This window comes from Canis lupus, chromosome 6 (assembly GCF_048164855.1).
Source record: "Canis lupus baileyi chromosome 6, mCanLup2.hap1, whole genome shotgun sequence".
NCBI classification, from domain to species: domain Eukaryota; kingdom Metazoa; phylum Chordata; class Mammalia; order Carnivora; family Canidae; genus Canis; species Canis lupus.
The window spans coordinates 36,056,291-36,069,410 of record NC_132843.1 but is presented as its reverse complement, the minus strand read 5'-3'; the positions used below and the strand labels follow the sequence as shown (position 1 = coordinate 36,069,410).

At 50.7% G+C, this 13,120-nt stretch overlaps 1 protein-coding gene across 2 annotated transcripts in view; it reads right to left on the bottom strand.

Annotated features, from left to right (window-relative positions):
- The window catches only part of LOC140635210 (urea transporter 1), a 49,265-nt gene that overhangs the window by 29,978 nt on the left and 6,167 nt on the right, over positions 1 to 13,120 (bottom strand). The window contains exon 1 of one of the 2 annotated variants that reach the window (XM_072829445.1): positions 23 to 372. The exons of the other annotated variant lie outside the window; for it this stretch is intronic. The gene's annotated coding sequence lies outside the window, so the exon portion shown is untranslated. Of the gene's footprint in view, positions 1 to 22; positions 373 to 13,120 lie in introns of those variants that run through there. 2 annotated transcript variants of the gene reach the window in all.

Genomic DNA, 13,120 nt, shown 5'->3' with positions numbered 1-13,120 from the left:
GACTCATCTTCTGGAAACCAACCTGCCGTTTTTCCCAGTGAGGAGGAAACAGGAATATACGTGTTTCCCTGAAGGGTCCTTCTTTCCAGGCGAGGGTCCTAGGACAAGCCCTGCTGCGGCCTTCTAATAGATGGGAGGCAAACATTCCATAGCAGAGAATCGAAAATCCAAGTGAAAAACCAGCTCTTCCCCCATGCTTCTTAAAATTCAGTGTTTGTGGCTTGCTCAGCTACGGCAGGACTCTAACTCAGGTGCACTTCCTGGACCACGGGATTAAAAACAAAAACAAAAACAAAAGCAAAAACCAAACAACCCACAGGGAGCTGTGCAGATGCCATGGGCGTCTGTCCTCTGGACCTCCAGGCTTCTGGGAGAGCGGAGAGCTCTTGTCAGAGGTCCCTGAGGCCACCACGACTCGCTGGCTCCCCCAACTGGACACCTATGAAACCACAGGGTTCCCTGTCCTGGGGAGCCCCCCCCTCCAGCTCCCAGCGCTCAGGGGGTGTGCTTCTGGGGCCTGCGAGGGAGACCAGAGGTTGGGGGTCAGCATTACAGTTCTGAGCATCAGGGAAATCTCCCCGGTCAAATAAGGCAAAAATAAGCTCCTAGGTTACCCTGAAGGAGAAAAATCAACCATAAGAGGAGTCAAGTCAGAGGGCCCCGTTTGAAAAGGAAAGGAGCCACACCAGCTTCCAGGGGTTCATAGCACCAGTGATGACCGTGACAAGAAGGGCACAAGCGGTTGAGGGTTCACTCTATGTGCCCATCCCTCATCCAACCATTGCCAAAGTCCCGGGAGGGTAAATGCCGTTATCCCCATCTTGCAGAGAAGGAAACTGAGGCCCACAGAGTTTAAATAACTCGTCCAACGTCTAAAAGCAAAGTTTGTACTTTGACGTCCTCCGCACTGTTCCAACCTTCCCAACCACGGCCCCTTGTTTGCCTTTCACTCACCGACTAACTTAATCAAGCCGCCATCCGCAGGTGGTTAGGGACCTGGTCCTGAGACCGCCTCCCCGCGGCACCCCTGCAGCCTTCTGCCTCAGTGGACCGGCCAGGATGGAGTCTCTAGTCTCCTGGGCAGAAGCCCCTCATCCCCCTCGTCCCCCCTCGTCCCTCCCCAGCCTCCCTGCTCGCAGAATGCACCCTGCTAGGCGCCGTGGACAAGGTAGTGTGGGCCCGTGGGCTTCGGGGTCAGCCAGACCCAGGTCTGGCTCCGTGCTGGGTCCCTTCCTAGATGGTTTCCCTTGGGGATGTGAGCCACCCTTTCCGGAGCTCAGCCTCCTCGCTGCAGGAAGGCGGAGGATGTCAGGGGGCTCGGCCGCGAGGCACGCGAGGCTCTGGCTCTGCACCTGACCCACCCAGGCGGCACCGTGCCCGCGCCCGGCCGTCTCTAGTGCGGTTGGGTGGCCCGTGAGCATCTGGGGAGCAATTGCCCTTCCCAGCTTGCACCAGGGGGGCGTCTTCCTGGCCGTGACATGGGAAGACACGTAGTGATGAGCATGGAGAGGACTGTTGGGTAAGAACACTGGACCAGGGAGGCGGCTGACCAAGCTCCCTAAGTTCCTGCGCTGTGAGGGTCCACCGTGGCCCATCACTGTGGCTCTCTAAGGACTCCCTGAGCCGGAGAGCAGAGGGACAGTGGGGCGCCCCGTGGGTGCATACATGAGTTCATAGGTGTTTTTAAACCCTTGCTGATGATTCAGTGACTTCCTCTCAGTTCTTTCTCAGGCAGCCCTTGCTATCACTTACGGCCTTTTGCGGAGTGTTTAAGCCCTGACACTGGTTCCGTACCCACCTCCCCTGAGGTCCCCCGGCGCCTCCCCTGCTGTGTCCCCTCTCTTCTGCTGGCTCTCTGAACTCATCAGCCAGCCTTCAGTCTGGTTCTATCATGATGCAACCTATGCAGAGCTTTCCCTCCTCTGTGCTTCTCCTAGAATTTCTGCCCCTAGAAAGTTCTCTGCCCCCTCCCTATGTGCTCTGCCCACACACTCACACTGGGCTTTCGTTCCTCCTCTATTTGGCTTTCCCAGCAGGCCATTATGTAGGCTGCACTCTGGGGAGCTTACAGCCATTTATGTCCCTGCTCCTCACTGGACAGGCTGCCCTACCCCCCTGGCCCTGCAACAACTCTGGTATTGGCTTTTTATTTATTTATTTTTTTTAAGATTTTATTTACTTATTCATGAGAGACACAGAACGAAAGAGGCAGAGACAAAGGCAGGGGAGAAGCAGGCTCCCTTTCGGGGAGCCCGATGTGGGACTTGATCCCAGGACCTGGGGATCACACCCTGAGCCAAAGGCAGACGCTCAACCACTGAGCCCCCTGGGCATCCCCTCTGGTATTGGATTTTATTTTAAAATATTTTATGCTGCATCATCCTACTTGGGCCTGGAGATACTAGAGGATGAGCTCAGGATCTGATCGTTGTCATTATTCACGACATACGGGTAGCTTGGCTTTACACGTAGCTTGCAGCACCAGCGTTAGCTAGTGCCCACACTCGAGAAGTGTGCAGGTGAGGACCCCGTGAGTGTCTTCTGCATCCCAAGCAGGGGGTTTCTAAATGGAAAAGAGAATGGGGAAGAAGCTCATTCTCATTCTTTTCTTCCTAGCTGCGCCCCCCCCCCTCCCGAGAGAGAGAGAGAGAGAGAGAGAGAGAGAGAGAGAGGCCAGGATAGCAAGTCCAGGACACAGTGTTCCTCTGCAGTGTGTCCTGAGCCCACAACGTCTTCGTTTCCATTTGGTAAACAGTCAGACAAAAGGCATCAGATGGGTGCCTGATCTCCCAACTGGCCCCGTGCCCCTCTTGGGGGCCCCCTTTATGAGAGGCCTTCCCTAGATGAAGAGCCAAGAGGCAAACTGGCCCACAGTGCAGCGTCTCTCTCAAAGCTTCCCCGCTTGCCCTTGCCAGGGGAGCTCGGGGGTGGAAGGTGGCAGGAGGCAGTGAGGCGCCTGCATTTCTAGCCCTCGAGTGCAGTCATGCAATTATTCAGTTCCACTGAATAGCTGGCTGTCCCTCCTGCACACAGCAGAAGGGTTAGAGAATCTCTGTCCTAACCTATGACTTTTCTCAGCTGTCTTCTTTCCATGCAGCACCTTCTTTCCAGCTTTTTTTTTTTTTTTTTTTTTAAGATTTATTTATTTCAGAGAGAGAGAGAGGGAGAAAAGAGACAGTGCAAGCAGGGGGAGGGGCAACAGGAGAAGGAGAGAGAATCTGAGCCAGATTCTGTATTCAGTGGAGCCTGGTGGGGGTTGGGGGTCGAGCTCATGAGCCTGAGATCATGACCTGAGCCAAAACCAAGAGTCGGCTGCTTAACCAACTGAGCCACCCAGGCATCCCCACTTTTTTCTGGTTTCTAATGTAAACTCATGCCAGGTTGGGTTCCATCACGTAGGTCTCTGGTCTCCACAGCCAGTGTTAAAGATGTGCAGGTTGTGCCCTGCACAAATGCACTTTGTCTAAAGGGTACCATTAACATCCTAGTATTTATTGCAATGAAACTCTTGCAGGTGGCACTAAAATCTCTTGAGGAAAGGGGAGTCTGGCTGTCTTTGCACTAAGGAGCCATATTGGCTAGCAATGGTCCTGCTGGTGTTTTGTTTCTTCAGGATTAAAAAAAATTCCCATTGAGAGACAATTGGGAAGGGGATGCGGGGGGAGAATCTTTTCAATCTCTTCTGAGTAGACTGAAGAAGGGATTGAAGTGTTGGGGAAAATTAAAGTTGGAGAGTGGCATGGCCCTGTTTCCTTCTTGAGAGTAATTTAAAACTCATTCCATTGTTTCTGTGCCATTAAAGATAGTATGATATTGGCTCCAAGCTTAGGGAGTTGAGCTTTATTTAATAATTGAGCTGGGAAAAGAATGTGGGATGGCCTGGCACCACCATTGCCAATGGGGCTCTTGGCAAAGACGTCAGCCACCCCAGTTTGAGTGGGATCACAGGTACTCACTGGAAAGCATCCTGGAGAGACCTGGCAAGAATGCAAGGGGTGGGGTGGCTGTGTTAAGTGAGGCTGCCCTCTGGAGCTGGGGAGGTGGCAGCTGGCTCCGGCTCCTCATACATGTCCTAACCGAAGCTTGCTGAGTGCTGGCTGCACAGTTTTGTGGTTATCAGAAATGCTCCAGATCACCATCCTTTGCTTAAAGCAACTGGCAGCCAGGAGCTGAGAAGGATTCAGAATCTCCTGGCCCTCACCCATCCTTCTATCTTCCTTGCCTCTTCTTTCTCTGCTGTTGGCATTGGCCAAGGCTAGGCTGATGGCCAAAGGCAGAGCATCCTGACCTAGAGAACAAACTAACGAACTATCCATTGGTCAATCAGTGCAGAGGTGGACCATGATGCATCCTCAAGCTCTGGAGTTGAGCATCTCCTTCATTCAGCTCAGGTCATGATCCGAGGTCTAGGGATTGAGTCCTACATCAGGATCCCTGTGAGGAGCCTGCTTCTCCCTCTGCCTATGTCTCTGTATCTCTTGCTGTGTCTCTCATGAATAAGTTTTAAAAAATAAGATATAAAAATGGCAAGAAAACTGGAAGAAGGGTTCACAATTAATCACAAACTCTAATTTTTAAAGAAAATGTGACAATTCCCAACACCTTTGCAAGCCTTAGTTGGAAAAATGCCCCATTGACTTTATTTCCAAATGGAAGAAGCCAAGTTATGACTGCTTCTTGGGACTAATGGTACCTTCTTCCAACTGAGATGTTAATTGTGGGTCCTGGGGATATAGAAACATGGGAAGAGGTCAGATTTTCCATTGCTTCATCCACTTTGTTTACCTACAGTCTTTTCTCCTCTCAGATTATTTATTTTCTCCTAACACCTGGATCAAGGGACATCTTTGAACAGAGGGCTGATATTCAGTTATGTCATGGGGCATGTGCTGCTATGTGTGAAGTCACAGAGTTGATTCCTGAGTAGGCTGGTCAGCTCACTAGCCCCCAAATGCATGACACACTGGACACCAGCCAGCCATACCCAGTGTCAGCCAAGGTCACCAAGTGGGCCAGGGGCATGTGGATGCTTGCAGAGAAGTCCCTCCTCCTTGTGGAGGAACATCTAAGACACAGCTCGGGCAATGTCATCTTTGAAGACAAGGGTCTGTGGGGTCATAATTAAACCCACACAAGATATTGATGATGAATAAATTAAACACTGTTGAGTGAAGGAAAAAAAAATCCAGTAAGAAACTTAACAAACACTCTGACAAGTGATGAGCAAAGCAATATCCCCATGTGGATTCTTAATGCCTGACATCACCCAGAGTTTTGGCTCCTCCTAACTCATGGTTTTGCAGAATCTGGGGCTTACAGAACTTCAGAGATGATATGTAAGGCTGACCACTGATTTCTCAATGGCTTCTCACCCCTAATATTTGAAAGGGAGAAACTAGCTTTACATTAATATCTATTACAGCCTTGGAGGGAGAAAAAAGTTACCCAGAGGAAGCTTTGGGGGCAGGTGGAGGACCCAGAATTTTGCTCGGTTTAGGATCTGAGATTTCTCTTTGCAGGGCTGTGGGCAGCCTGAATCTTTCATCCTGATTATGGCAAGACAAGAAGCACTACGTCTCTAGAAGAGCTCCAGGCTTTTTCTTCGCCTCAAATGGATTGCTTCATTTACTTTTTCCACTTGGTGCAGTCCATCCTAATATTAAAAAATAACCCCAATTCTAAAAATAAAATCCCCACACATGGTTTCCTAGTGGACCACTCCCTTTTGTGCTGGTAGCTCTATACTAGGTAGAGGTCCTTTCTCCTGTCATTGACCTTACCCTCAACCCTAGCGTGAGCCCCATTTCTCTGTTCAACTTGTGTTCCATATCTCCTTGTCTGGGGGACCCACCCCATCTTCCTGGTTCCATCCATACACTCATCTATCCATCACCTCACAGATGCTAAGATGACTCAGCGATGACTAAGATGTTCTAATTTCAAGGACTTCAGTGAGCTGAGTTTTTCTCTTTCCCAACGAATCTTCCCCTCAGCTTCTATGTATATAGTGCCTGTAGCATTGGCTGACGCTTACGGCTCTTTTCCATGTATTTTTCCCTAGCAGCATCTCCATTCCACACCCTGTCCTATCCTGTTTCACCCTACTACATGGTTTGTGTTTAGCTGGTTTCTGGGAAGGAGTCCCTGAGGAAGAACTGAGAGGTACTGGTTCCGATGAGACTGGACTCCATCCATCAGCTACTTAATTGCCTTAATTTACCAGAAGGGGAGCTGGACTCACTCAGTGACTCCCAGTCTTGCTTGCACACTGGAATTCCCGGGGGAGGGGGCTTTACAAAATGCTGATAGTAGAGCATCTGATGTAATTGGCTTGGGCTGTGGGAGTTTTTAAAAGTCTTGCTGATTCTTAAACGCCAGTGAGGTCGAGAGCCCCTGGACTAAATCTAGTTCTGCTTCCTTACCCACCAAAGCAAGGATGTGTGTCATAGTGAGATCAGGTGGATTTTGGAGTTTGATCGACAGGATTCAAATTCCAGCCAGCTAGCCCCCTCTGGGGAAGATGACTTCATCTTTCCAAGCCTTAATTTCATTACGAAATTAATGGAGATCAGTAAAACCTACCTTGCCAAATCCAGAGATGAGACAAGATTGAGGCACATGATAGGCATTCAGGCACAGGTGATCTTTATCATTATTCCCATCTAAGGCACTTTCTACCCCTGACTTCCTTATTTCTGCTGGTCTTTGCCTCAGTTCTTAGGCTCAACGAATGCTTACTGAGTGGCTGATGGGTGGTGGAGCTGCCTCTCCCTCTCAGCACTTACTCAGAATAGGGAGGGTTTAACTGCGTTCACTGCGTTCACTCCTGTTGGTGTCCTCAAGTCTGTAAGGCGTCCGCAAACTGGCAGCCTTGGTACCCCTGGGAACTTGTTTCAAAAATGAAGCCCCACTCAGACTTGTGGAATCAGATTTTGCATTTTAACCAGATCTCCAGGGGATTTGCGTGCTGTTAACGTTTTGGAAGCACCCTCTCAAACATCCCCGTCCTTGAGACTTGGTGCAAAGGGATGGATTCAAATCCCCGGAGTGGCAACAGTTTACAAATTCCAATGTCTTGCTTGGAAACTCCATGGAGAGCCCAAGTGAGCCCTGTGGTGTTCCAGCTGGCAGCCCAGAGCGCGCTGTCACATGCTGGGCCAGTCGCCAGGGCCGCCTCCTGCAGAAGCCTCAGCATCCCCTGAGACTCTGGCAGGCCGCACCCTCTGCCTGGGGCGCATCGCTCCACGTAGGCTTGGTGAGTGCCTCCCGGCCCTCGGTCATAAGACAAATGATCACGGGGCTTGAGAGGGGGATGCTTGCAGGCACAGGGGCAGGTTCCTCCAGCCCAGGGACCCCAGCAGCAGTACCTGGGGTCCAGCCAGCAGCATCCTGCCCGCCCGCAGGACGAGCACCCCCACACTGCAGGTGCAACCCCTATCCCCCCAGGGCTAGGGATCTTCCCTGAGCATCTTCCTTGGGGGCCCTTGCCACTTGGTTCTCCATCTGGGATTTCTTGGCCTTTTGACCCCCAGGGCCCTGCCATAATCCTCCCCTCTCCCCACCAACCCCGCTATACAAGTTCTGTGGCTAAAAGGCCAAACCACCTGTGTTTAACTGTATTTTTTACAGCCTACCTTACAGCAATAGACACGTACACCTTACCAACGACACCCGCCTTTCCATTTGCTGTCCCTCCTACCTGAGGGCAGAGGCGGCTAAATTGTCCCCCATTCAGACTCATTGTTTGCAGGAAGGTGGCTCTGTGGGCCAGGACTGCAATCCTTGGCACACGTCTCCTAGAGTGCTTCTCTCTTCTCTCACCACATTGCCCAGCATTTGTAATTACATAATTGTGCAAGCATATGCTTCACGGGGTTTGCCCACCAGACGGCAAGCTTCCTGAGGGCAGGGTAGGGGCTGGTCTTATTTGCTGCTATAGCCCTGGTTTGGGGCTCCGTGTCTGGCTCCTAGGGACCCTCACTAGCTATTCACCAAGTCCATGGATGAATAAATGGGTAAATGACTCTGTCACTATGGTAACTTGGAGGGCTAGGGTGATTTCTTGCATAGTACTGAGATAGGTGCGTGTGTCTTTGGTGTGACACAGGGGTGGATTTCCCCCCAGTATGGCCCTCAGAGCAGGGTACGGCACTGTGACTGGTACGTGTAGTCCAGGGGCAGGTCCCCGCCACCTCTAACATGCATGGTTGGCCCTTGATCATCCACAGGTCAATCGACCACAGGCACCAAACAGTCAGCACTCGAGCCTACAGGTCAGCCTTGTGGTCAGAGGCTCTGGCTGGCCTCTAACACTGTCCTAACACTGGGGAGGATTGAGCCCAGCTTCAGGCATGCAGGCAGGCTGGCCGGTCCTTGGAGCATGGAGTCATCCTGAGTTCGGTGAGTAGAAAGGAAGCCTGTGTCTTCAGGGCTCCACGGTAGAGGTCAGTGTGGGTGATCTGGGATGGTCCCAATCCTAGCTCTCAACCAGGCCTTACCCTAAGCCCAGGAAGCCTGAGTTCTCCAAAGATTGGGGGTGGAGATGGGGGTGGGGTAGGACTGACTCCTCCCTCCCCTCTCTACATCCCAGATCTTAGGCTGTAAAGTCACCATGCCTTCTCCAGTTCTCGGTCTTCCTGCTGACCTGAGCCTCAGCATCTTCTCTCAGGCTATCTAGGCCATGCTCTGAGGCGCCCCTCTGCCTTGAGTTAGCTGCCATTGATTCATCCGCACTATTGCACCCCATTGTGGATGCAGGTCAGTCCTCGCGGCTGTAGTGGGTGGCACAAAGTATAAGATGGCTCTGTTATCTGTGCGGCAACAAGACACAGGGAAACGTGAGTGCCGGGGCGAGGCTCTATGTGACCAATGGTCATGCTATGGACAGAAAGGCACTTCTTCCTTAGCACAGAAGGGATGTGTAAGAATCATTAGCCTATAAGGAAGCCCATCATGCAGTCTTCCAAGGAGGGACAGGATGCCTGTCAAGTTTAATAAAAAATGGGCAGATTTTCGGGCTCTCTTAAATAATACAAGATGCTGTGCAATGAAGTGCTAAGTTGTGAGCAGACACAGTCTTGGGCTGGAAGAGTTTGGATCCTATCAGTGGTGTCTGGAGTCGGCAGAGGGAGCTCTACCGAAGATACAGGCCTCGTAAGGCCTTTGACATCTGACGAGCACTTTAGTGAAGGCAGGAAAAGCCAGGCAGCCTTTGAGAAAGAAAACTGAGTGTGAGCTAAGAGAAACATGGCATCTTTGTGGGCTGTGAACAGCGTGCTGTGGGTCATGGTCTATCAGTTCAGCCCCCAGGCAGGTTCACAAGGAAGGCAGGGTTCCAGCACGCTTGTGCAAGGCATTTTGGGCTAATGCTGCACTCTGACATTTGCTTCCCTGTGATAGGATATACTAAGCAGGCACTGAGTCTCTTCCGAAGGACTCAGCATCAGAGGAAGAAACATGCTACATTATGAAAGAAAAGATGCCTATGGCCATTTAAAGTTACAAAATCATGCTCTAAGCTCTAAATATGGGCAATATGAACTGTAGTATATTGGGGTCCCTCATGTAAAGAATACAAGTAATAACTATAATAAACCATAAACAAACAAGACACATTTTTAGCCTTTTTAAAATTTGGGAAGAACAGGAAAAAAAAAAAATGCCTGCTTCCTATCTCCCCGGCACTTACTTGTGATTCTCTGTAATGATAAAGAGCTTTCAAAACCTTTCTATTGATCAGAAGCCTCCTTAAATGTGGTGGCTGCTTGTGAACCTGCCCCTGAGGAGGATGTTTTTCTCAGTGAGAAGTGCTTTTAAAAGCAGAGCCAACCTAGAATTTCTATCCACAGCCCCTCACCTCCCCTTCCAGCTCATATCCCAAGCTCCACCTGCTTTCAGATCAAATAAAAGCTACCAGCAAATAAGAAGTGATAGTTGTCACTTTAAGAAAAGTCACAAAAACACCTGCTAAATCATTTGGATTTTTAAAAAAATCCTTTATAAAAATAATCCTTTGTAATTTGGAGTTTCTCTGGAGACAGAGGTGCTGGAACAGGTTCTCTAAGGCTTTGCCAGCACGAACCCTGTCCAGCCTCGGGGTTTCTTCCAGAATGGCTAACAAAGAAGACAATTACCCTGACAGACAAGCAGACGTCCCAGACTTACAGGGCGAGGGTCTGGGACATTGGAAGTCACCGCAGGGGAGGGATGAAGGAACATCGGGGCCTAAGGGAGACATGGGGTCTGGCTTGATCGTTGACTAGGTTTGCAGACAGTGTCCAAGGCCAGACAGATGAACAGATGTGGCTCTAAAGGAACAGGAGAGGGATCCCTGGGTGGCGCAGCGGTTTAGTGCCTGCCTTTGGCCCGGGGCGTGATCCTGGAGACCCGGGATCGAATCCCACGTCGGGCTCCTGGTGCATGGAGCCTGCTTCTCCCTCTGCCTATGTCTCTGCCTCTCTCTCTCTCTCTCTCTGTGTGACTATCATAAGTAAATAAAAAATTAAAAAAAAAATAAAATAAAGGAACAGGAGATGAGGAGCGATTGAAGGTTTATGCACAGAGCAGAGTGACAATTAAAGCAGCATTTGGGGAGATTTGCTGGGAGCGGTTCTCGGAGCCCGAAGGCCAGAGCTAGGCAGGTTGGCAGAGTTCACGCTGCCTGCAGTGGGCTGGGCCAAGGGGAAGGGGCTGCACACATGAGATAATTTGGGAGGACAAAGGGACCCAGGTAGGCACGGGGTGAAGGATGAGTGAATCAAACATGGTGTCAAGCGTTGGTGAGTCAGTGGAGCAACCAGAACTCACACCCGCTGCTGGGAGACGCATCCCCATAACCACTTTGGAGAACCGCCTGGCGGAACCTGCTAGAGCGGGTTTCTGCACACCCCACGGCCCAGCCACTCCCCCACAGCAATATGCACAGACGAAGTACCTGCATCCATCACACCGAGAGACAACGCGCCATGAAGTCCAATATAGTCCGACCCCAAACAGCCCCAAATGGGAAACAACCCAATTGCTCATCAGCAAGCAGCATGGTGGATAAATACTGATTTATCTGCACGGCGAGGGAATGAGTGCCCTACAGCCGCAGGCAATGGTATGCATGCATCTCAAAATGGGGAGCAAAAGAAGCCAAGCACAAAGGAGTGTATGGATCATACAATTCCAATTATATGAAATTCAAACACAGGCTAACCTGGAAGAAGTCTGTAAGTCAACCAGCACTGGGAGGGGGCACAAGGACTTCTGGGGACTGATGGTGTTCAACGTCTTGATCTGGGCGCTGGTCACGTGGTGGTGTTAGTTTGTGAAAATTCACCAAGCTATCTATTTACGATATGTGTACTCTGATGTAAGTCTCTTACTCCTTACTAATGGTTTTGAGACGACAGTATGAGGTAGAGTAAAGGCAGTTAAGGCCCACTTCGTGACATGGAATTTGAGATGTCTAGACAGACAGGTGGAAATGCCCAGCTTGCCATGGGAGGTGCAACACTCTGGTTTGGACAAGAGTCCAGGGCTGGAGACATAGAATTTGGGGGTTCACCCAGAAGTGATGGGGAAGATGAGAGCCTTGTTATATTCTGGGGCCATGGGGGCTGTTAGAAGCATCATTAGGCCCCATGAGAAGGCAGGAGGAAGATGGGGGGTGGGCAGAGCCATTCATCAGAAGCCTACTCAGCACTTTGCTGCACCAGGACCCTCTGCTTGACACTGGTAGCCATGACTTCTGTCCTTGAGGGCTTATATTTTGCTAGGGTGGGGGCAGATTCTTTTTCTTCTCTTCAGGCAGCAAAACCTTTTAAAAGATAAAAAAGCAGAGGAGGGGAGAGGTGGGCTGTTCAGGGCTGGTGAGCAGTAGAGCCAGGCACCAGCCAGGCCATCCACCTGTAGGGCACGTCGTGCCTTTGACACCGTGGCTGCCATTAGCAGAGGGCATCAAGCCATCCAGGCAGGTGGACAGTTCCGCTAGCAGAGCCTGGAAGGTCAACCCAAGGGGGTAGCAGGCAACACGCTGCCCAGTACTCCTCTCTAGGCTACAGGGGCTTCTCGAGATAAGAGGAATCTGTGCACACACACACAGAACAGCCACACAGGCTTGTGGCCCCATCGCCTCTCGTGGGCTGCTGGGCTTGTGCTTTTCCTATAAGCACATTAGGTTAGAAGGTCACAGTATCATCCCAAACGCCTCTGTGATGCTGGGGGCCAAGGTGATACATCAATAACAGAGCCAGTACATTTCCTCTAATGGCAAATACCAGGGCAGTAAGGCCTACCAAACACACTGACGGGAAACATCAAGACATTGGCAGAAATGCAGAAGAAAAACATATATTAAGATCACACACACACACACCAAGGTCCCCACCGTGACTCTTAATCATCACACACAGAATGGCAAGAGGGGCAAAGTAGCTGCTTCAGGCAAGCAGTAGTCCTTTCTCTAAAGCTCCTCTACCTATATTCAGGGCCCTCCATCTGTAATGGGGTGCCACTGTACCCCTCCATCCGTAATTCTCATCACTCCTCAGTGGGATGACACGTGGGTATGTCAGTTCTCCAGTGTAGAAGTGCCTGGGATGAAAGGTCCTCATTCCTACCCCAGTTGGCTTTGCCTATGCTGTTCCTTCTAGAAAGTTGTTCTCAAGAGTCAGGTGGATTGAAATCCTGGTTCTGGGGCTTTGAGGCATGATGATTTGAAGATTTGGGACAAGTCCCATTGGTTCTCTTCAGCTCCTTCTTCTTTCAAGTGGGGACAACTCTCCCAATGGTATCACTGGGAAGCCCCAACACAGGCGGGTACAGAGATGGCAGGCAACCAACAGTAGCTGTTCTCTAGCTCACTTCCATTAACCTGTACCTGGAATATCCTTATAGTCAACGTGACCTTGTTCTTCAAACGTTGCTAATGGTTTCACTCCCTTAGATGGTGAGCCTGCCTCCTCTAATCCTGGCTCAGCTCCGAGGCTCAGGAGCGCCCACTGTGGGGTTCAGGTTAGCCGACGGCCTGGAAGTTGCTCTGAAAAGGAACACAGTGACTCCAGATCCACAGAGTGGCTTCCTCAGGGGGCATTTGGCTTCTGTAACTTCTAAAATGTCTTTGACAAGCTTGTAA